The sequence below is a fragment of the Strix uralensis genome, chromosome 5, assembly GCF_047716275.1.
Source record: "Strix uralensis isolate ZFMK-TIS-50842 chromosome 5, bStrUra1, whole genome shotgun sequence".
NCBI classification, from domain to species: Eukaryota; Metazoa; Chordata; class Aves; order Strigiformes; family Strigidae; genus Strix; species Strix uralensis.
In genome coordinates, this window is record NC_133976.1 from 22,697,849 (window position 1) to 22,720,972 (window position 23,124).

At 42.5% G+C, this 23,124-nt stretch overlaps 1 long non-coding RNA gene across 1 annotated transcript; it reads right to left on the reverse strand.

The window, feature by feature from the left end:
* Positions 1-141: 141 nt before the first annotated feature.
* Positions 142-15,278, reverse strand: LOC141944072 (uncharacterized). Its single transcript, XR_012629147.1, has 3 exons — positions 15,265-15,278; positions 7,207-7,310; positions 142-173 (listed from the first exon to the last, which is right to left on the reverse strand). It is a non-coding gene; the product is annotated as an uncharacterized LOC141944072 (long non-coding RNA).
* Positions 15,279-23,124: the final 7,846 nt, after the last annotated feature.

The window sequence follows — 23,124 nt, forward strand, 5'->3', positions numbered from 1 at the left end:
AAACTTTGTTTGAAGAGAGACATACCCATTAGAATTGTGCAGGATTAAGTAGAGTTTGCAACTTTAGAACAGTTTCTTCTGGCACCTTGATGTGCTGGCAGAGCTGGTTGTTCCAGAGGTCTTAACTTCAATATTCTAGTCATCTCTCTCATGAAGTCATAGGGCCTGATGAGCTAGAATGAGGAAAATGGGAGAAAACAGCGTTCTCACTATTGGTTAAAATCATCTTTCATTTTTATGGTGACAAAAATTTACATAAATTTTTTTGAAGATATGCAAAAAAAGAGGATCAGCCACTGCATGCAGAAGTAGCAATGACAGAGACAGTTGAGAGTCAGTCTCTTTCTTTTAGAGACAGTCAAACAAAGTGTTGCTTTGCATGAAAACCCTGTTCCAGTTATTCAGTTCTGTTTACAGGAACAGTCTTTTCCCAGAAAAAGACTTTGGCATGGCAGTTTCTGATTTATTAATTCCTTGCCTTACTAAGAAATTACAGAAGCCAGACAGGTGGCTTCCACCATGTCTTGAGGAGCATGTCAGAGAACACGGGAACACTATTACAAATTCCTCTTTCTCCTCTTCCCTCTAAATATTGTATTAGCCATTATGGGCTTAAGAAGAGCAAGAGACTGAGAAAGAGGTAGTCTGTAAAGCAGACAATTCCTGAGCTATTTAACACAAACAGTTAAGTGTTAAAATTTAAAAAATACCTTTAAAAATCCAGTGAAGCCATTGGAAAAGCCCAGTGGTCTCAACCTTGCAGTGGTCCCAACAGCTGGATTCTCTGCCATGGCAGCAAGAGTTCCCTTAATGGATGGTCTTTACTTTTTGAAAGATGTACCTTAACTTGTAGGTGGCTGCATTTAGATCACAAGTAAAAGTATGCAGCAGTTGTACTAGTATTTCAGAATATGAACACTTTGTTAGAGTGGCAATCCCTTATATCATTTATTATAGTCTTCCACTGACTATTTTTAATGTTTTTACGTTCCCCTTAGATTGCTGTTGTTCATCTGTCCACACTGGTGCAGTGTATGTAGGTCAGGTCACAGTCAATCACTGATAGATGCAGGAGTTGCTGGGCAAGAATTTTTATATGTTTCATTTGTTATTTCCGCTAGTTCCACATTTTTTTCATAACAGCTGTTTAACTGCACTTTATCTAATAAAAGTTACATCCCTACCAACTACGTAGTAACATTTTGAAGATCAAACTGTGGGCCTCTGACATGAGCCTAATTATTTCAAGTCATACCAGCTCAGTAGTCCAGGACACGAGCAGGCCGGATGCTGCCCAGTGCCATGCTGATCAGGCCTCACAGATAAGCTGTGAGTGTTTTTCCAGATAATGGGGAGTGGGAGCCCTGTTAATTGTGTCTATCCTTCATCCTTCTGAAAAATGGCCAGTCTGCACCCAAAGGGAAAAAAAAAAATATGAGGCTGTAATTACAACCTGTATTCAACACCACCTGTGATCGTGTTTTTTTCCATGGGGCCCATTATTCCAGTAAGGACATTAGATCAGTGTGGAGCAAGAAATAGAATTCAGAGTGTGCAGGCAACTTCACCTTCTATTTACTGTCTTCTGCAACCTTGACTTGACAATGTTGAAAGTAAAGTTTATAGACTTTTGAAAGTTTATGAAAGTTTAATAGATTTTCCTTCTTTAAATAAAATAGCTTCAAGGTGTCAAGGAGTATTGTGCTGCATGTTTTGGAGCTCAGATACCAGAATAATGAATATTCTAAGTCTTAATAAGAAACAGAGTCTTTTAAAAAGCAATATTGGTTTTTTGAAACTAACAAAAGAGAATGTCAGCATTCATTCACAGATTCAGAAACAATTCCTTTGTCTCAGTTTTACCAGGCTTGTTAAATTATATATTCTGATTATTTAAACAATTGGCTTTTTTATAGTAGTAATGGTAAGGAAAATTGCAATATGTCTCTAAGCTGTGGGGAAGGGTGTTCTTCCAGCACATGGTGAAGAGTGGGAGTGTAAAATAATCCTTTTAAACTGCTTAAATTTCCTTACAGCCTTAAGTGTCGTTATGTTTCACTATCTCTTTAAAGATATTTCAGTGCCGGCTTCTTGAGAATTGTTCTAGAAGAGCAAAAGGAAACACTTCCAGTGCAGTGTCTCACAGAAGTACAGTAAGTGGGAAGGTGATGTGCTGTAGCAGGACAGAAGTCAAACTGCAGACCGTGGAATTAAGTTGTATGTAAATAGAGGACAAAGTGCTGTTGAAATGTTAAATCTGGAAAGGCTTGGAATTTTTCCAAAAGGCGTAAATGAATAGTTCTGGTCTAGAACTAATAGGTCTTTTAAGGAATACTAATGTCAAGGAAGAAAAAATTAGGAGCCAGAAGAGACTATAGGTAATGAAAGAATACAGTCAGCAAAGGCAAAATGGGGAAACCATTTTTAGTTTAAAAAGAATAAACATAAACACACAGAAACAAAAAAAAGCCCACAAGAATTAGTCACTTTTCTCACCTTTACTTGTTTTTCTTCAATGCTCTTCATATATGACTTCTCTTCCTCTTGCCTAACTGGAAGGTGCAGATGACGTGGAAGTGCGAGAACTGAACAGGAGATTCCTCTCTGTCATCTGCTAACATCAGTGCCTGAGAGCTGTGCTTCAGCTAGATTGTCTAGGCTACCTCTCTAGCTGATGGAGAGAAATGACTCTGGAAGGTGGTTTACTTCATCCGAAGATGTGCCTAGAATATGCAGATGAATCCCTGAAGGTGCCTGTCCCTTTCCACTGACTGAAGAGGGAGCCTAGAAGCTGAGACAAGCCAAGTTCTGGATAACTGAAGCTGGGTGAGGGGAAATGGGTCCTAGCTGCTTGCCTCCTTTTCCTGGAAGCACAGGAGAGCCTTTCTCCTAGAAGGTATTAAAAAGCAGTTTCTGAGATAGCTGAGAGGGCATATGACAGTGTTGGGAAAATGACACAATTGGAATTTAAATTTTTTTCTTTTGCTGAGAATGTAAAAGTTGCTGATGTAGAGGTAAACTGGTTTACATCTGTGGAATACAGTAGCACAAAATGAAATGTTTCAGTGATTGCTAGCTACTGAAAAGCTGCATTAGTAAAATAATTCTGAGTCATGATGGCAGAGCTCAGTACATCGTAACATGAGGAAGTATGTTAATGTGAGGTATTACATGCAATTGATAATCAAACTAGTCTCATAACAGCAGTGATCACATGGAGAATAAAATAAGGCCTATTTTAGTACAGTCTTACTAGGTTTGTGAATAAATTTAAATTTACAAAAACCTGGTGCCAAAGACCTTGGTTTACTAATAAATGCAGAGAGCTATTCATTATGACAGCACTCCTCAAATAACAACACCCACGGTGCAAGTCCAAGAGACTTGCATGAATTATCTTAGGTTGCTTTAAAATGAATGAACAGTTCAAGTGTGTGTGATGCAAAATAAACATGGGAGTTCAGCAGCTGTTCAAATATGTACCCTTCCTAATGGGAAATAACATTCCCATGTAGAGAAGTCCTCGACAGAACTTGGGTCCTTTTTCATTTGCTTTTGGTATGCTTTAATATGATAGAATTCAGTTGCCATCTTCAAGGAAAATACAGCTGCTTTTCTTTTTACACTTTGGAGTACACACAATGTAAAAGGTAAAGTATGTAAATACTGTGGTTCATCGTTCGCTCCTTGTAGTTCTTTCAGCTGGGAAAAAAGTGCTTCCAAACTATCAAAAGTAAGGGAAGGTGAGAAGTAGTGGAAGTTCAGAGTAGAAAAGATAGCAGAGATGAATAAAGAAGGTGAATAATAGAGAAATATTTCCATGTACACTCTCCTTGCGGGCAGGTATCCGGCAGTAGTGTTGAACCTGCACGTGGGTATCTGAAGGTGCAGGTGATGCTGTTCCAGAGGGTGGCTGAGGGAACTGGGTGCATTGTGCTTTGTGGCTTCTCAGTTCCTTCATAAAACCTTACAGGTGATAGTGCAGGGAGGAGGTCCATGAAACATATCCTATGTGTCAGGTTTTAGCATGCTTGGGCACATCTTTAGTGGCATACAGTAAATCTGGGGTCCAAAAACCACTTTGCTTCAATAAAAGCTGGGGTATTTGGCTGCTTTTTTGTGAACAGAAAGCTGTCCCTTAATGTGCCTTTTAGTACAATGATGCTTACCAGAAGTTTTCATAAGCAATCCGTATATTCCTAATAATGTGTCTGAAAAGCAACAAAATGTGTCCCTGTACGAATACCAGGAAGATGATCCCCAACACTGTCAACCTGGTGGGTGACCACTATCACAATATTTGAGTGTGTTTAGAGGAGTCAGAGCAACCAGAGCAGCCCTGCTCATGTGTGACCGTCCAATGAAACCACAGTTAATGTCTCAACCATCTGGTAAAGAACTTTGGCAAAGGAAACTGTTTCTGTGGAAAGGCCGGGGCTGTGCAGGTGATGGCAGGGAGGCGCGGTGAGAGGAGAGGGTCCTGGAGAGGTGGGACCACACTTTTCAGAGGCTGAACTTCCCTATCCTGAGTGACTCTGTGAACCACCGATAGAGAAGCCGTTTTCACGAAAGGTCAAACAACGGTCACACCCGCAAGGAGGGGGGAGTAACTCCCCAATGACCCCCCAGCCCACCGACTCATTTCCAGAAGAATCTGAAGGTACAAACTGCACATGTGCTAAAAGCAAGGAGAACTCTAGAAGTATAAACTGCGCATGATGCCTAATTAGTCTAACGAGTCCAAGTGCCCACATGGAGGAGGGGCAAGGAATTATAAAAGGACACAAGTCAAAGCCCCAGGTGGCTGCACCCCACCAGAACTGGACCCCTGGGCTGGCTGGACCAACGATGGAACCAAGACTGGTGAAATCCTACTTTTTGTCTCTCTCTCTTTACCTCTCTTCCCTTTTCCCTCCCATTTTTACTCTGTATGCCCACATATAAGGCAAGGCTTGTTCGGGCATGTCTAAGGCTTGTCTGAGCATGTTTAAGACTTATCAGGGTATGTTATAAGATCTGCCACTAGTCGGTGTAAGTTTAATGCCTGTTGCAGAGGATGCAAAGACCTCTGATAAAGTTTCATGCCAATTATCTGTTGTGAGAGAATAAAAATTGAGTTGTGTGAATTGAAGAATCCCTGGTGTTGTTTCACCTTAATCCTGACCCAGGAATCGGTGAATCTGAGTTGTCGTCCTGAGAAATTGATAGTGTAAGGGGCAAAGGGGAAGCAGGGTTGTCCCTAATAGCGAGACTTGATAAGCAACTACATGTACCATGTTGACCATAAGACAAAAATGTGATCCAAAGGAAAAGCCCTAATGCTGCAACCTTTGTTATTTCAGTCGGTCCTCCTCAGCAGGGTGTCCCCGGGGTGAGATGGGTGTCCCCGGGGCGAGGGAGGGTGGCAGGGCTGCAGCCCACAGCACAGCCGGGCAGAGCAGCAGTTGCCTGAGCAAGGTGCAGCGACTTGCAGCACTGAAGGGTCTGCCCTGGGCACAGAGAAGGCGGGCAAGAGCAGAGCACCACCCGTACAAATCCCTGGCAGCAGGGGGGGTGGAGGGGAGAGGCACAAAAACATGCACATTGTCAGTGCTGAGAATATTTACTGGGAAGTCAAGGGCCTTGTGGTGGTTTCCATTCTGTTGCTAACAGCCGTGCCCTGGAGCAAGGAAGAGAACAAGATAACGAGGACAGAAGGGTAATGAAAATTTCCCTCTTGGCATCCCTTAATAAGAAACAACACAGATGGGATAAGTGAGGCAGAAGAAGAAATCCAGCATAAACGTTCCCTGTAGAGTGCCTAAAATGAAGACATCCTTTGTGTGGAACAGGACAGCAACCAAAAGGCGTTTTCACCTCTATTGTTTCTGTTTTGGGGAGAGTGCTCTGAAGACTCTTCAGGTCTTGCTATAGAAAAGGACAGTGACAGTAACTATCAGCCCTGTAACCCTCCAGATGAGTATCTCCATCCTTGAAATAGCATGCTGGTTTTCACGAGTGCCCTGTCTCTGCCTCCGGCCCAGCAGCCTGTGCTGGAGCGGGCAGAGCCAATCAAGCTCAGCACATGCTGTACTGCCTCACGCTGGCAGGTGATGCAATTCATCTGACCTGTCCAAATTTCCGTAGCCTTGAGGTTGTGCTGGAGTTGCCTGGCTTAAGACTTGACGTTTGTCAGATGTAGCGATTTTTAAATTCAGTCCCAAGAAAGGGCTAGTAAATAGTGTGCAATGGACTTTCTCTTCTCAGGCTGTTCATTAACTTTACTGAAGCCACCACCCATTTTTAAAAGCAATTTGTTTATCAGTCTTTAGTCAGATTTCCTCATCTGGTATAATACTACCGAGTTTTTAAGTGTACTAGGTACCGCTAACTAGGTAATAAGTCATCCTAAATACATTCCAGGTGGATGTCACCATTTGCACTGAAAATGGTAACTGTAATATTACCCCTTTGTACTTCAGCATGTCCAGAAATTAAGCCTTAAAATGATTGTGTGCTATAAGCATATGTGGCCTTTATAGTAGTGCCCTGTATGTGAATCTCATTTGTGTGTGGAGTCATTGCTACCATCACAGAAAAATCTAGCAATAGAAAATTTAAAGAACAGATTTTTTAAAAAGTGACTCATTGCAGAAGTACACATGGAAAGAAACAGATTACCAAAAAAAGCAGAATTCATTTTTACATAATTTGTTAATAATAGAAAAAAATATATTTGTTACAGGCAGATTAATGCTGTCATTTGTAAATTGCTGTGTAATCTTTATCCAGATTAAATTGCAGATCTGCCCGGGATTGAAGTTAACAAGATTTGGTCTGGACACAAAAGCCAATCTTTATTGTCCTGCTGCCTGCTTGTAGTGATATCCTGATGTTAACATTGTTCATCAGCAGAAGTGTTAACAGTTCAAGGTAGCTTTCCCTTACGGTTTTCATTCTTATGTCCTAGTGTTTGCGTCACTCTGTGTATAGCCAGGCAGAAGCAGAGTGCTACCTTTAGTCATAATGTACTAAGGAAGGACTAACACTTAATGAACAAGAATTGGCCTTGCATGCACCATACGTGAAGCTGTGGTAGTGAACAGTCTGGTGACAGTGGTTTGAAATGCGTGTTAATGTGGTCTCAAACATGTTCCTTTTATAAGTGATGTTTCAGACATTTTAAGAGTAAATTATTCAAAGAACCAGCTGGAAATTAATCCTTACCTCACACAGTAGGCACATTTAAAAAAATATCTTGAAGACAATGAAGAGCTTTAAAAGCATGTTCCCCTCTCTCTTCTGTTCGTCCCCAGTGCATCCTGGAGATCCTATTTCCCACAAAGTAAAATTACGTTTGAGATCCTGGAGCAACTGTGTTCCAAAAATGTCTATTTTAGTAATTCCTTGTGTAAAAGGAATTTGCCCTTTCCAGGTTTTTATAACGGGAGTTTTTGCATTGTACTTCTGGCTGGAAACATGTAGCAATTGTAATCCACAAACCTGAGGTAGCAGGTATCTGTATTCAGACAAAATTCCAAATAAAAGTTGCATCGGCAAGCTTTAGGTTGAATGACAGAACAACTCCTCAAGGGATTATCTGGTGTGATCTGAAGATAGGGCCTAGACACAAAGAAGTAAATTCATTCATGTGAGCAATGCCATTGAAATTCAGGCATTTTCCTAGGTGCTAAGCACTCCATGCATGAAGAATAATGTAATTTAAACTTGTGAGTAACTTCATGGACTTCTCAGACTTTTTGAACATGCTTTGAGAAGCAAAGGAAAACTGTAGATCTATTTATTTCAAGAGTTTCAACTTTTTTTTTTCCACTTCTCCTTTTTGTGCAGTAGGTTAGGGATGTATGCAGAAGGCCTCATGGTATTTGAGGAAGATGTTGACTCAGTGTCCTGAGTGTCTGAATGTAAATGTAGACAACTAATGGTATGTTAAAAGTGTGAACAAACCCACAGCTTCCATGCAGTCAGACCTGTGGGGCTGTCAGTTTACTTAACTCATTTTAAAGACTGGGAATTACAGAACTGGTTAAGAACATGAGAAATTAAGTCGTCCCAGTTTCCAGTTAAAGGTTATCCCAAACATTCCCTTTTTAAAAGTATCTGTGTACTGTTTCCATCTTACTGATCATTTTTGATGAAAAACAACTGCTCTATGTAATGCAGATACAAGCTCTGTATAAGGACATCATCCACTCTCCGCTGACTGCAAAGGAAGGAATCCCATTAAAGGCTCGGGAGGTAATAGAACTAAAAAAAAAAAAAAAAATCAGGAAGTGTATTGTCTTTATATCAGTGTGTATTTGCATGCATTGGGGCTGAAAACCTTCAAATGATGACCTTCTGTCAGTACTCATCGAATCTCTCCCCTTTTAACAGAATATTACAGATTTCATGTGAATTTTGGATCAGCTGCCTGCGTATTTCGTGGTAGATGTATGCAGTGTAATAATCCATTAACAGCTGAGCAGTTCCATTAGCACAGATGGAATGAGACAGGTACCTCAGCAATTATTCCACCTCGCTGACATCATTGCGCCAGCAGTGCCTCTCCCTCTCCCTTAGCAAAGTAAGAAATGACTGCACACCCTCTGCAGTCCCTCAGACTGATCAAATCTATTGCATTTAAAGAAACTGCGTAGCCCAATTTAACTCCCACTGCCAGCAGTTTCATGTTATGTAGTTTAGACTTTGGCACAGTCACTCCTGCTTTCCACTGGGTGATGCAGAGCACGGTTTACACAGGCACCTTGTTTCTTTCTTCAGATAAAGAATGTTAAAGATTGTTGCCACTATGACATTCCTTTAATAATTTTTTCCAGTTTCATTTCTATTACTAATCAAAAATATGTATTTATCTTACATTCAGGTAAGAAAACACATTGTGATCTAATATTGCAAAGACTAATTTTCCTTTTGTGGCTTTAGGATCATGATGAACAACTACGGCTCACAGACACTAAGCTGAACGCCTGAAGGGCAACATCAGATTTTCTGCAGACATTACCTGTCTTGCTTGACTGTTTTTTACTTGACTTTTTCTTCTAATGTGAAAATGTTATTATATACTAATTTAATTCTGCTCCAGCAGAAGCTTTACTGAATAACCTAAGCCTATACACTTTTTCCATCAAATATCTATGCTGTTTTTATTGTCATACACCTAGAAGCTTGTGAATCAGCATGGAAGTTATTCATATGCTGTAATTTTCTGTATCAAAAAGTTAACAAGGACATATTTAATGTCTTATAAATGCCTTCAGAAAGTCTATTACATCAAGTAATTGTTTCAGAGTTTATTAACCAAATAGGTAATTCTGTCCAAATGTATTTGATGCCATTTGCTTCAGATGTGGATTTCTGGGTTCATGGTGTAACACGTGGTCTTCTCTTCAGCCTCTCGGCAAAATGCATCAGTTGCTAAGAACCTACAGAGACGTTACAGCACTGTGCAGAGCTGGGAAGCCTTTGGCTCCTGCCAGCAGACAGTATTACATGATCTGATGTTAGCCGGGTTAGGAAGAAGCCACATCCATTCCACAGCCTTCGTACTGGGGCAGCGTCTGCCCTTACCTTGCTGATTGGCATTAGTTATGATACTCTATACAGCATGTTCTCTCCAGTTTCTCCGCAGGGCAGACTACATGGCCTGTAGTTCCACGTGTCATGGCACTCACCCATCTTAATTATGGGTAAAATGGTAGGTTTTTTCCAGACTAAATAAAACATCTGGGTTCAAGCAGTTGTTTAAGTTCAAAATTATTCAGATTATTTTTAATTAACTCCTTAATAAACTGTCTGCAGACTAACTAATTCCCTTAATTTGGTGGGGTTTTTTTCACATGAATAGTTATTTAACAGGCTGTAGTAGATGATGATGGAATATAAAGTATTTCCCCTTTACTGCAATATATTAATTTTATCTTCCTGCTACTTTCCAAAGGAAATGCTAATTTAGTGTAACTCCATCTGCATCATGACTGACAGCTTTACCCTCCCTGCCCACTATCTGATCTGTTCAGCTGTTAGGGTTTCATCTGTTCCCAGTTTATATAAGGAACTTCACCACTAGTCTTTATGCCCGCAAACAAAGGGGGGTTGATCAATAACTTTAGCTTATAACTTTAGCAGTAGGGGCTTATGTCAAAATCAGTATTTTATAATATAAATCCAGCATAATGGGAAATTATTTAACCACTGATATTCTCTATTCAGAGGTCAGTAGCTCAGTGCAGTCAAGGTAATATTGAACACCCCCACATTATTACACCTAGACTGCAGCAGCGCCCAGCAGGAGCTTGGCCAGACTGGAGCCCGCTTGTGTGAAGCGGTGTACAAATGCAGACAATTTACAAACACGTGTGCAGTGGCTTAGCCTTACTAATGTGAATATTTCTACTTTTTTTATTATGTCTGACTGTACAGGACAATAAAATTAAGAAAGCGGGTCAGGGTTTACAGAACCAGGGACACAACCAGCAGCAGCACATGCAGGTTTGCCAAAACTAACAGAACAGCACATGAATTAAAATTGTTTTGCCCAAGGCTACATTAGTTACATTCGTCGGATTACAAGAAAAAACTGTTATGTTGATAGATGAGAATCCAGCTCTTCGGGAGATGTGTTGCATGTAATCTTGCCTTAATAGCTCTTAGGGGTGACATCACTTACAAAGCAAAATGTTTGCAGCCAGGAATGGAGGGACATGATTTGCAGCAGCTTTCTGGGTTTGGGCATCTTTCCAGATGTAATAGATGTGAAATGCTACCTCTGTAACATAAGGCTGTTGGAAGGGACCTCTGTAGATCAACTAGTCCATCCCCACTGCTCTGAGCCTGTCCAAGAGGGTCAGGTTGCTCAGGGCCATGTACAGCCAAGTTTTTAATAGGACCAAGGATGGAGAGTCCACAGCTTCTCTGGGCAACCTCTTCCAGTGTTTGACCACCATTACAATAACTTTTTTCCTTACACCTAATTAGAATCTTTATTGTTCAAACCTGTGTCCTTCTCATAGGAAGGTGAAGATAAAAATGTTTCTTCAATAAACTTCTGAAATAAGACAAATAAAGCCAAATTAAAAAATTAAATTTGTCTAAACTGTCTGAAGCAAGCAGAAATTCTTTACAACATACCTAGGAGGATCTGTTTGCAATTTTGTCCTTTACTGGAGGACAGATAATTACTGTCTCTGGAAGAAGACATTACTTCAATTTTTATTGAAGTATTACTTCAAACCTTTACCAGTTTAGCTTGCTTTGTGATAATGTTAGGCATCAAATTTGCTTGCACACCATTTTAACATTAAGTCCATAGAACTACTCAGAAGATGTAAATGACAGAAAATATATTTATTATTCATGTTTTTAACTGTAGTTTTACTTAGTTCGAGGGCATGAGAAGCTAGGATACTTCAGATGGATAGGCCAAAATTCTAGATAACACAGATGCAGACAGCGAAAACGACAGTCACACTAACGACCCTGCCTGGCATTGCCCAGCACTCCAGTTTCCTGGGGAACTAGTTCCTGTTCCTCCTCAGCCCAGGCAGGTTTCTTGCCTTTGTCCCACCCTACAGCTAAGCTACTAAGCCCTGTGAAGAGCTGGGACAAGGCTACTGGGTAAACTAGAAGGACTTCACTGTTGCTTGCTTCTAAGCATTGGGCAGTTCAGTTGCAGTGATGGTTCAGACCCAGCTGCTGGACATCCTGAAGAAAAGACTATTGGACATGTGCAGATCAGATGAGGACACTGAGTTTGCAGATGCAAACATGGTGTTGTGGCACGCTAGCACACAGCAAACCTGACTTATTCAGGAGATACAGACTGAGCAGGTAATAGGCATGGTGTGCATGCAGAAGTTGTGAGGTGTCTCATCTGTGCCAGCTTTCATGTGCTTCTGTCAGGGAAATCACAGGAACGCAGCAGCCCTACCACAGGGTGGGGTGCAGATGCCACCTACTGCTGCTGGACTCCAGCTGGTTCTGACGGGTAAAAACATGTTTTCACTGTGCTACATAAGGCAGTATCTGTGGCACCGATACTGATCATTGCTGTTGAGAATTGACTCTATTTCTCACATATATTTGGACTCTAATTTTTTTCAGAAATGCTGCAAGATTTTTTTCCCTTCTCAGCTCTTTACTTCAGTCACTTCTAAATCTCTGAGCTGGAACTAAGCCAAAATATTCATGTATATGCTATAGTCAAAGCTCATTCAAAGGGGAAAAGATGATTATGAGTTCTTGAATATTAAAAACAGATGATTTTTCTATTTTAGCTCATTCTCTTTGTTGCTATATTATTATTAAAAACAGCTTTATTATTAACTAGGCAAAGCACTGGGTTTATTTGGAGTTTTTGTCCAATCTTCTTGTTCCAGAAATTTATGTTTTGGCATCCATGAGAAAATATGCCCATGTCTGGAAATAAATGCCAGGAAATCTCCATTTCACAGAATCACAGAATCGTCTAGGTTGGAAAAGACCTTGAAGATCATCCAGTCCAACTATTGACCTAACACTGACAGTTCCCAACTACACCATATCCCTCAGCGCTAAGTCAACTTTACTCTTAAACACCTCCAGGGATGGGGACTCCACCACCTCCCTGGGCAGCCCATTCCAACGTCTAACCACCCGTTCTGTAAAGAAATGCTTCCTAATATCCAGTCTAAACCTTCCCTGGTGCAATTTGAGGCCATTACCTCTTGTCCTATCACTTGTTACTTGGTTAAAGAGACTCATCCCCAGCTCTCTGCACCCTCCTTTCAGGTAGTTGTAGAGGGCGATGAGTTCTCCCCTCAGCCTCCTCTTCTCCAGACTAAACAACCCCAGTTCCCTCAGCTGCTCCTCGTACGACATGTGCTCCAGACCCTTCACCAGCTTCGTTGCCCTTCTCTGGACACGCTCAAGTAATTCAATGTCCTTTTTGCAGTGAGGGGCCCAAAACTGAACACAGTAATCGAGGTGCAGCCTCACCAGTGCCGAGTACAGGGGTAAGATCACTTCCCTGTCCCTGCTGGTCATGCTATTTCTGATGCAAGCCACGATGCCATTGGCCTTCTTGGCCACCTGGGCACACTGCTGGCTCATGTTCAGCCGGCTGTCAATCAACACCCCCAGGTCCCTCTCTGACTGGCAGCTCTTCAGCCACTCCTCCCCAAGCCTGTAGCACTGCTGGGGGTTGTTGTGGCTGAAGTGCAGCACCCGGCATTTGGCCTTATTGAAACTCACACAGCTGGCCTTAGCCCATCGCTCCAGCCTGTCCAAATCCCTCTGCAGAGCCTCCCTACCCTCAAGCAGATCAACACTCCCACCCAACTTGGTGTCGTCTGCAAACTTACTGACGGTGCATTCGATCCCCTCATCTAGATCATCAATAAAGATATTAAAAAGAAGTGGCCCCAAAACCGAGCCCTGGGGGACACCACTCGTGACCGGCCGCCAACCAGATTTAATTTTGTATGAGCCCATTTGCAAACATTAGACAGCAAAAGCCACTGAAGATTGTATTCTGGTTCTGCAGTACCTTTTCTGTGATATTTTCTTCTAACAGAAGAATGTCACCAGCTGAAGTCTTCTTGATACTAAGTCCTTTCAGTATCTGGTTCAGTTTACATGGGAACATCTCTTCAGGATAGGCCGATGCCCAAATTCATACCCAGCAACATCTGCCAAAAGATTGCCTGACCCCCATAACTCAATGTACAAAAATAATTGACCTTACGAGGCAGGTACATCTTAAGAAGTATCCACATGTCTGCACATGTGGATGCCAAGCTTGAGACAGGTAAACTTCCTTCACTCCCACACATGCCGCCTTGCCTAACAGGTTCCAGTCAAGAGTTACCAGTGCTCATGCTGTGCATAATGGTCTTATGGCAGTTGGCAGGGGCAAATCCACCCTCTCCATGGGAATGCAGAGCTGTTCCCAGGAGGACAATTCCCTGTGGTGCATTGTGAGACTTGCTTTTTCTTAGCAGGCTCAAGGGCAGAAGTTGGGTTAGTCTGCCAAGGCATATGGCTTTGCAGGGCCTGCACACTGTTTGGTTCTGTGTTTACTGGCAGTTGTGGTTTGGGACACCAGATCAGAGAGACAGTTCATCATTATACGAAGGCATTGAGTATGGAGACTGAGCACAGAGCATACGATAAATCTGGCAAACAGGATGAATGCTGCATTCTCATCCATCAACACTTGAGGAGCAGCAGAACAAGACGCAGCATGGTAGGTGGGATTATACTGCCTTGCTGACATGGGATGACCAGTAACGGCTCCACAATGTCTGGAGGATGTCATGGCTGTAAGGGAGGTACTCCAGTCCTTCAGGGCCATGGTACTCGACTGAAGAAATCCATTCAAGTACTGAAACGAGCTCTCAGCAATTTTACTTAGCAGTCCAGTACATTTAGAAAATTAAGGGTAGGGCTGGCCTGTGCATGTGGAACACAAAAGCAAAATGGCACTGGCTTGACAATCACCTGGATGTCAAGATTGTAAAACCATGTACGTACGGCCGTGACTTGCCTTTGTCACAGTCTGTAACTGGAAAACTAGAGGCAAATATTTTTTTGTGGAGCAGGACCTACATACTGGTGAATCGCTTAACCAAACAGCGTGCCCTCATAAGAACTACTGACTTAAGGTTAAAGCAGGCAACAGAAATTAGGGATGCCATATGTGCTCAAATTCATGCCACGCCTGACAATTCTAATGAGTAATTACTCACTGCAAAGCATGTGCTGTTTTGTGGATTATGAACTGTTGTTAGACATGTTGTACTGATAGCTTACAGATTTTAAAGTGCTTCTTTTGCCTTTTGGGGTGGTTTTTTTTGAGTGCTCCTGGGAGGAGGGCACTGTTAATCTTTATGGAGTATTATGTGCCTAATTAATTGTAAGGACTTAGGCAGCTGAGGGCTTTTATTTTCCTTTACAGAATAAAATATCAATTAAAATGTAAATCTCTGTGATCCTGGCTTGGGGACATGGGGATCCCCATAACTGAACTGTGTAGATTACTCACTGTTTTCAAATACATTAATAATAATATGTTGGCACAGCTGCTCCTTCTCATTTCCTTACAGTTAAATGGACAATACCAAGTGTTAAACAATGACCTGTATTAATTTTGCCAATATGTGCAAGGGAGTTAAAATAGTTGTGTAGTTAGAACAGCTGAATGATGATGACAGTTAATGGTCCCTATCAAAAAGACTGCAACCTGCATGAACAAAAACTGATGAAAAATGCAGGAGTTTCACTTACCTCCTTGCCTCTCCTCATTTCCTTTCCCTTTCACGCTTTTACTTGGACATGTGATGCAATGCTGGCTAGAGACTACCTGGATGAGAACTCTTTCTCCCCTTCATTTGCTTGAGCTGTCCATCTCCCTGGAATCGTCTTCACTCTGTGGTAGCAAAAATGGAAAGGCCAGATTAACTCCCTCTTAAGCATATGTAAAGGAATCTTTGCAGTGAAAGGCACGTGCATCTCTCCAGAACAAGACACAGAGGTCTGACCCACGCTGCAGGGAGAGGGGAGCTGTGGACTCATAACCCTGTACAGAATCACAGACCCATGAGAAAACAGGCTGGAAGTTGCTTAGGGTGGTTGTGAACCAGAGTTACTGTCCCTCACCTCAACTCTCTTCTTATTCCACAAGCCCATGCAGAGTTCACTGCTCTGTTCCTCCTGCATTTCTCTATCTCCTGGATCATGGCCTCTCTCTTTTGCCTCTGCAGCAGTATCCTCCACTGCTCTCTTCCTAAACTCCCTCCAAGGTAGCAGCAGTATGCTCAGCCTTCTGGCAGCACAGGTTATCTTGCAGATCTCAGAGCTCCATGCAGAAGCCACCCAGATAGAATTCCTTAACAAACATGCAAGACAAGGAATCCCTCCAATGCTACCTCTGTATGTCAAGATGTAGGGTTAAAACCTTCCTTCCTCTTAATATACCATTTATTTGAAGGCTGATGCACAGAAATAGCAAGACAGCAACTGAGCATAACTGAATGCTTTGAGCAACTGTAAAATTACAACATTAGCATTGTCCTTTATTTTTCATTAAAGAACATTCTGACATCCTGTAGCAGAGGAAACAATGTGATATCCTAGGGGTTGAAGCACTTCCCTGGGAAGAGAAAAATCTGAGCCTTAGGCCCTCCTCAGCCTGAAGAATTTGGATCAGTGTTCTCCATCTGTCCTCTCCATCCGTCCTGTGGAAGCAGAGCCAATGTGCAGCAGAGAGAGCAGGATTCATGGGACCAGGGAGAGGGGACAAGCAATAGGGACCTGTGTGTAGCACAGCAAGATGAGGACTCCCAGCAGTTTATGAGTCCTGGAGAGATCTGTTCCTTACTCCAAATGACATTTATGTACTTTAGCTTGTGATGCTCAAACAAGAAGGACTACCAGCAGAAATTAGGGCTCTTAGCCCTTCAGTTAGGGTTTAATGAAAAAAAGCCATCATCATCTCATCTGCACTTTCTTGTTCATTTGCATTACGAGTTTACTCTAACTTTAAATGCTCCTCGCTACACTGAACTGGAATTATGACGGCCTTCCATGTGATACTTAATACCACAGCCTGGCAGGATGAAGCCTTTACATTGCAAGCTTCAGAGTGGAATTTGAAAGAATGTTGCTGATTGCAATCTGTACTGAGCAAAGCAGTTAAGCATGTGCTTTGCTTTCTTTTGTCAGAATTTGAAATTTTGAAACAAGAGACTAACACAAGAAACAAGCTGTCTTCTGGCAACAGAAAGGCACAAGTATAAAGACACCACCAACTCAATACACAATACATTTATGTCTTTAGTCTCCTCTGAAGTAATACAAACTGCCAAAATTAAATTAAAATTAATTTTTAATTTTTAAGAAGGTGTTTTCTTTGTTTTCTCCCTTGGTGTTAGTTTCTGTACTTCGGTGGGCTCTGTCGGAATGTCTCTTCAGTCTGACATTGGTAATTTCATCTTCAGGTCCCATGCACTATCATGCCCAGCCTTTCTAATACTGTATGCATTTCCTGCCACGAGCAAACTGTATGCAACTGCAGTCTCTGCTCCTGAAGCATTTCAGCACCATGTCTCACTATCTTCAGCCACAGTACTGAGCCCCCACAAACCATCCACATCTGGACTCCATGTAGCCTTTGGGTTTGCACCACTGTAAGCTCTCTTGACTCCACAATGATCAATGCCACAATGACATTAGAATAAAAGCACTAGGTCAATGCTGCAAAAAGCCCCACATCACAGGACACAAAAGTACTCCCTGCTTTGTTTTCTTGGTTGTTGTGGATAACTAGTTGGGAAGTCTTCAGGAAACAAACTGGTTTTAGGTTCTTGCATATAAAATAGCTTTTAAAATAATGATCATAGTATATTATGTGCCTGACTTCTCCTTTAGATTGGAGACCTAAGAAGTAACCGACTAACAATTATGATGTTTATTGATTAATCAACACACCTCTAAAAGACTGATAATACCTTAACTGTATAATGAACAAATGTCTAATATTAGCAATAGTCATTCACAACTGTATCACTACAAACATAACACTTCTGAGTTACAATTATATTGCCTGTTACTAGTCATAGTAATTCACAATTATATTACTCTAAATCATATAAATCGCATGCAAGCTCTATCACATTACAGTTCTATTGCCTTCCCTTCTCACCTAGTATTAGGGCACAAGCCCACCCCTTCTCACCCCACCCTTGCACACCACATCTTTTGGAGATGGACCTGATGAGGTCCAGCAGGTTGTCCCAAGGGTGTTGTCCAGCATCCTGGGGGGCCTTGGGGCCACAGGTCAACTTTACCACTGAAGGTGTCCACAATTCTGTGACCAGAATATCCCACCCTTCTTTGTTCTCCACTGGATTATACCTAATTCCTATTAATTATTTCCTGTTTTTCTCCTATTTAATTGTTTTAATTCCTAGTGTTTATTTTCCTGAGCCCAGCTTTTCACCAACCCTGCACCTCCCTTTCTCCGCCTAGACTCCTCCCAGACAAATGTGACCTATTTAATGACCTGCCTCTAATTATTTTTTCCTCATTGGTCCCAATTCTGCTACATCTACACCCAAATTTGGTGTTTCTAATGCTGGTATCTGAGCAGTTTTGATACAATGTGATATTGTTCGTACTGTTATCTAGATAGTCCCAAGACTCCCTTCAGACCCTTTCTTTCAAATTGGTTACACTTCATCTATACCATACGCTTTTTGGACAGAATTTTGTTATCTTACTTTAGCCTTGACATCCCTACTAACTCTACTTAAGCCAAGAAGTTTCTTGTTTTATGCAGAGACAGCTTGCATGCCAGAGCAACAGAATAACCCATTTTGTGCTCACGTAGTCTCTTTGCCCTTGAACAGCTTCAGTCGCCCTCTGGGTTCCCATGGTGGCGTTAGCTGGTTTTGAAGCCCAGTGTTTGAGCAGGGCCTCTTACTCACAGCATGGCCCTGCATATGCCAGTGTTTCCACCCAAGTGCATCATGCATGTGGCAAGCAGACGGTGCAGAACTCACTAAAAGAACGTCTTGCTAGTTCAAAGCCTTAGGACAAGAGAATGCAAGGAAGAAAGGACTTAAAGAAAGCAGCAGAAATCAGTCTCCTACAGCCTGCACTGCTGACACGGTGGCAGACGACAGCAGTGGGAAAGAGCCCAGGCCACATCATGTCTTCCTGCAGCAATCTCTTCCTTCCTCTGCGCAGCAGAGAGAAACTGAAGTACAAGCAAAAAGGAAAGCAAGCAGCTGGCCAGCCCAGCACCCTGCTGTCACTGGCCAGGCCTGTAGGGCCAGCATGAGCACTCCTGCCACCTGCACAAGCCTCTTTTGCTTGACTGTGTTACCAACACCGAGCAGACAGGAAAGGGAAAGGGACCTGGAATCAGTACACCTCCAAGCATTTTAATGAGGCTGTTGTATAATCTCCTCATACCTTCTCACTTCATCTGAATGGAAGGGACCAAAATTTGCTTTTGATTACTCACTTCTGCTTGAGAAATAATATACAGCACAGTTAGCAGAGACTTTTAAGGTCCAGTTGAATAGGATTCCCCAGTGAACTGCAGGACTGGAAGGACAAGAGACATAAAAGAGTAGGTCTAAAGAAAACATTGGACCAATATTTGTCAAAGGTGGTCATCTGACTAACAGGGATGAAGAAAAAGCAGAAGCATTCAATGAATTTTTTTTTGCCTCAGTCTTTAATGATATTGATAGACCTTAGGCTGCCCAGTTCCAAGTCAGAGGATGACAGGTGTGGGAACAGTGACTTTCCATTTGTGGACACTGAAACTGTAAGGGACCAGCTGTATCAGCTGAATGCTCACAAGCCTGCGGGGCCTGATGGGGTTCATCCCAGAGTTCTGAAGGAGCTAGCGGATCTTATGGCAGGACCCCTCTCGATCATCTACCAAAGGTCTTGGGAGGCTGGGGTGGTCCCTGCTGATTGGAAGCCAGCCAGTGTTATTCCAGTCTACAAAAAGGGTGTGAGGGAAGACCCAGGGAACTACTGACCTCTTAGTCTAACCTCAGTTCCCAGAAATATTGTGGAGAAGATCATACTGGGTACTATTGAAAGGCATTTAAAGAACAATGCAATCATCAGGCACAGTCAACATGGGTGCACAAAGGGGAAGTCCTGTTCAACTAATCTGACATCCTTCTATGACAAGGTCACCCGCCCAGTGGATCAAGGGAAGGTGGTGGATGTAGTTTTCTGGATTTTAGTGAGTCTTTTGATACTGTCCCTCACAGCATCCTTCTGGGCAAGTTGTCCAACCATGGGATTGGTGGGTTTATGGTGCGCTGGGTGAAGGACTGGCTGAAGGGCAGGGCTGAAAGGGTTGTGGTGGATGGGACTACCCCTGGGGGGTGACCAGTCACCAGCGGTGTTCCTCACGGCTCAATTCCAGGGCCAGCTCTATTTAATACATTTATCAATGATCTGCATGCAGGAGTTGAATGCACCATTAACAAGTTTTGCTGATGATACCAAACTGGGAGGTGCTGTTGACTTTTCTTGAGGGATGAGACACCTTGCAGAGGCATCTAGACAGATTGGAGCATTAGGCAATGATTAATAGGATGAAATTTAACAAGTCCAAGTACTGGATTCTGCACCTGGGATGGAGTAATACCAGGCACAAGTATAAACTGGGAGAGGAGTGTCTGGAGAGCCACCCTGCAGAAAGGGCTCTGGGGGTGCTGGTCAACAGCAGGCTCGATATGAGTCAGCAGTGTGTCCCGGCAGCCAAGAGGGAAAACTGCATCCTGGGGTGCATCACATACATTATAACCAGCTGGTCAAAAGAGGTGATTATCCCACTGTATCTAGCGATGATGTGACCTCAGATGTTGCATTTCTACACACCACAATTTAAGAAGGATGTGAAGGTCCTTGAATGTGTCCAGACAAGGGCAACAAAGTTGGTGAAAGGGCTGGAAGGCATGTCCCATGGGGAGCAGCTGAGGACTTTGGGTTTGTCTAGACCGTTGGACTAGATGATTGTTGTAGGTCCCTTCCATCTGAAATAGTCTATTCTATTCTAAACAATCCCAGAAGAGATCCATTAGCAAGGAGACGTGCATTTCTGCAAAAAAAACCTTCACCAGTGTCAGCAACAGCATCACATCTTACTGTTAAGAGTCACTTTTGCTTGACAGGGAGCACAGAGCCTCCTCTTACTGCCAAAGCTTCATCTCGGTGCCAGCAGCCGCAGCCAGGCTGCATTGCCAGTTGCCACTTTTCACTATCATCTGGCATCTCACTTCACTTTACTGCCAAAACCCTCACCTCAGTGCTAAGACCCACTGTCACAGCTTGCTGCCATCTGCCAATTCCCATTGCCAACCCTACACAGCCTCGTCTCGCTGGGTGCATCTGCAAAGGCATGACTGCTCTCACCAAAGGCATGACTGCGGCTCACGCAGACAGACAGCAGTGCCTGCAGAGCTGTGGCAGCACTAACTGCAGACCTAGCCCAGCGAGAGCATCCGTGCAACCATGGGCGTGGCTGGTCTGTGCGAGGGCCACACTTCCCCAAGACACTGCTCAGTGAGGGATGAGATTCCCAAGGTGGGCTTATGGGGTAAAGGCTACATGGATTAGAGTCACAGCCTTGGCTGAAGGCAAGAAATGTCCCCCAGCTGCTTCCCGGTCCTTCTGCTCCTCGACAGTGTTATCAGGAAAGCTGCATCCTTTCCATAAAGACATCCTGGGGGTCTGCGTGAAGGATTCATGGTAGCACGACTCATGTTAAAACCACCAGATTAAAAGGCAGCAATTCCCAAGTCACTAGGAACTGACAAGGACAAGGAGAGCATGCAGTCGCCCTTGGGGAAATGGCTAAGCTGGGACAAGCTGTAATGTAAGAGACAGTGAGTGGGATTAACGTGTAAACTCTGGACACCTACAATGTGGAAATGATTCATCTCATTTTGAAGAGGACATCTGCATTTGGTCACATGAACTGCACCGTTAACATTCAGTTATTTCTCCTCCTACATGATTCAGGAATAGCACTCTGCAATATCTAGCTCAGATGCCTTCATGTTTTAACAGATAAATCCTACCCTGCATCTAGAGGTAGCATGCCCTCTGCTTAGAAGGCAAATTCTAGGTGCTAGAGGTCTCTCTGGTAGAATTTGCAATCAGTCTCTCAATTTTACTCATTTGCTTTTAAATTGCTGAACTTTCAGAACTTCAGAAAACAAGGTTTTAAAAAGCCACACACTTTACCTTCAAGAATATGTTCTATATGATAACACCAGATGATTTATTTAAACTCTCTAAAAATAACACTCCTTTTTTGATCTTTTGTTAGAATTAATCAGAATTCACTCCCGTGACTTTCCACTTTGATCTGTAAATCAATTTCTGACCCTACCAGCAGCTTGTGAAATATTTATTAGCACAGGATTATTATCACAGCCTGATTATTGTCTAGATTATCCAGCAGCATACATGCCAGCATGTTATTGCTGAGAAACTTGGCTATGGTGTTTGTCTGTAAATTATGACAGTAATTTTCTGTGTCCCAGTCTCTGCCCTGCTACAGATTTATGTTTACCCACATGTTTTGGTCTGACAGTACCATTCCATCTTGACTGTCTCTTTGGCTTTCTATACTGACATAATCTTGCCAAGCAAGATTACAAAATCAATATGATTAAATTGAGTAATGGTATTATAATGAAGCAAGCTTCAAAAGATAAATTTTAATTACTCATGGATATCATATTTATTGTAAAAACAGAATGTCTGATTTATGGTTATTTTTCTATGCCAGTAGGTCTCCTTGCATATTAAATGTGGAACAAGATATAAATTAGGGGGAAGATATAATAGATGTCTACAAAAGTGTACGTGCCATGGAAAAGATGGATAGGGATTGATCCAAATACCTTCCCATAACTAGGGCCCATCAAATTAAATTAGGTTTGAAACAAAAAGGACAAGGTGGTTTTGACACAAACAGGTTGTAAGCCTGTGGAATTCCTTAACAAAAGAGGCTGTGGATGCCAGAAATTTGCACAGTCCCAACAGGAGACCATAAAAAATACTCTGAGAAGAGACCTTTTAGGGGTTATTACACCATCACAAGCTCAGGAAATTCCCTGAACATAGTTGGAAGCTGGGACAGTGTCAGGGAAAAGGCATCAACACAGGTTGCTTCATTTTCATGCTTCCTTAACTGTCCAGTTACAGCCACACTTGGAGATATAATAAGGGACTAGATGGACCCAGGATAGCTGTTCCTATGTTCTAGATGTTTGTAGGTGCTTACACCGAGCTTCCTCAGAAATGGTTACTAGAGACTGGCATTATTTCCTCATGGGAAAATATGAGGAAGCATCTAGAGTCAGCATCTAGATAGCAGACAAGTGGTAAGGGCCTAGGCAGGGGAAGATAGGAGGAGAAATACCACAGGAAGCCTCTGAAAACAAAAAGCAAGCAGCTTGTTTTGAATTTAGTAACTGGATGGGCAAAAGAGAGAATTCAAAAAGGAGATGACAGTGAGGATTAGGAAAATGGTCTTTCAGCAACATTCTCAATGAACAGGACAAGACTGTCAACAGCAGAGAAAAACTTGGTGAAACGATT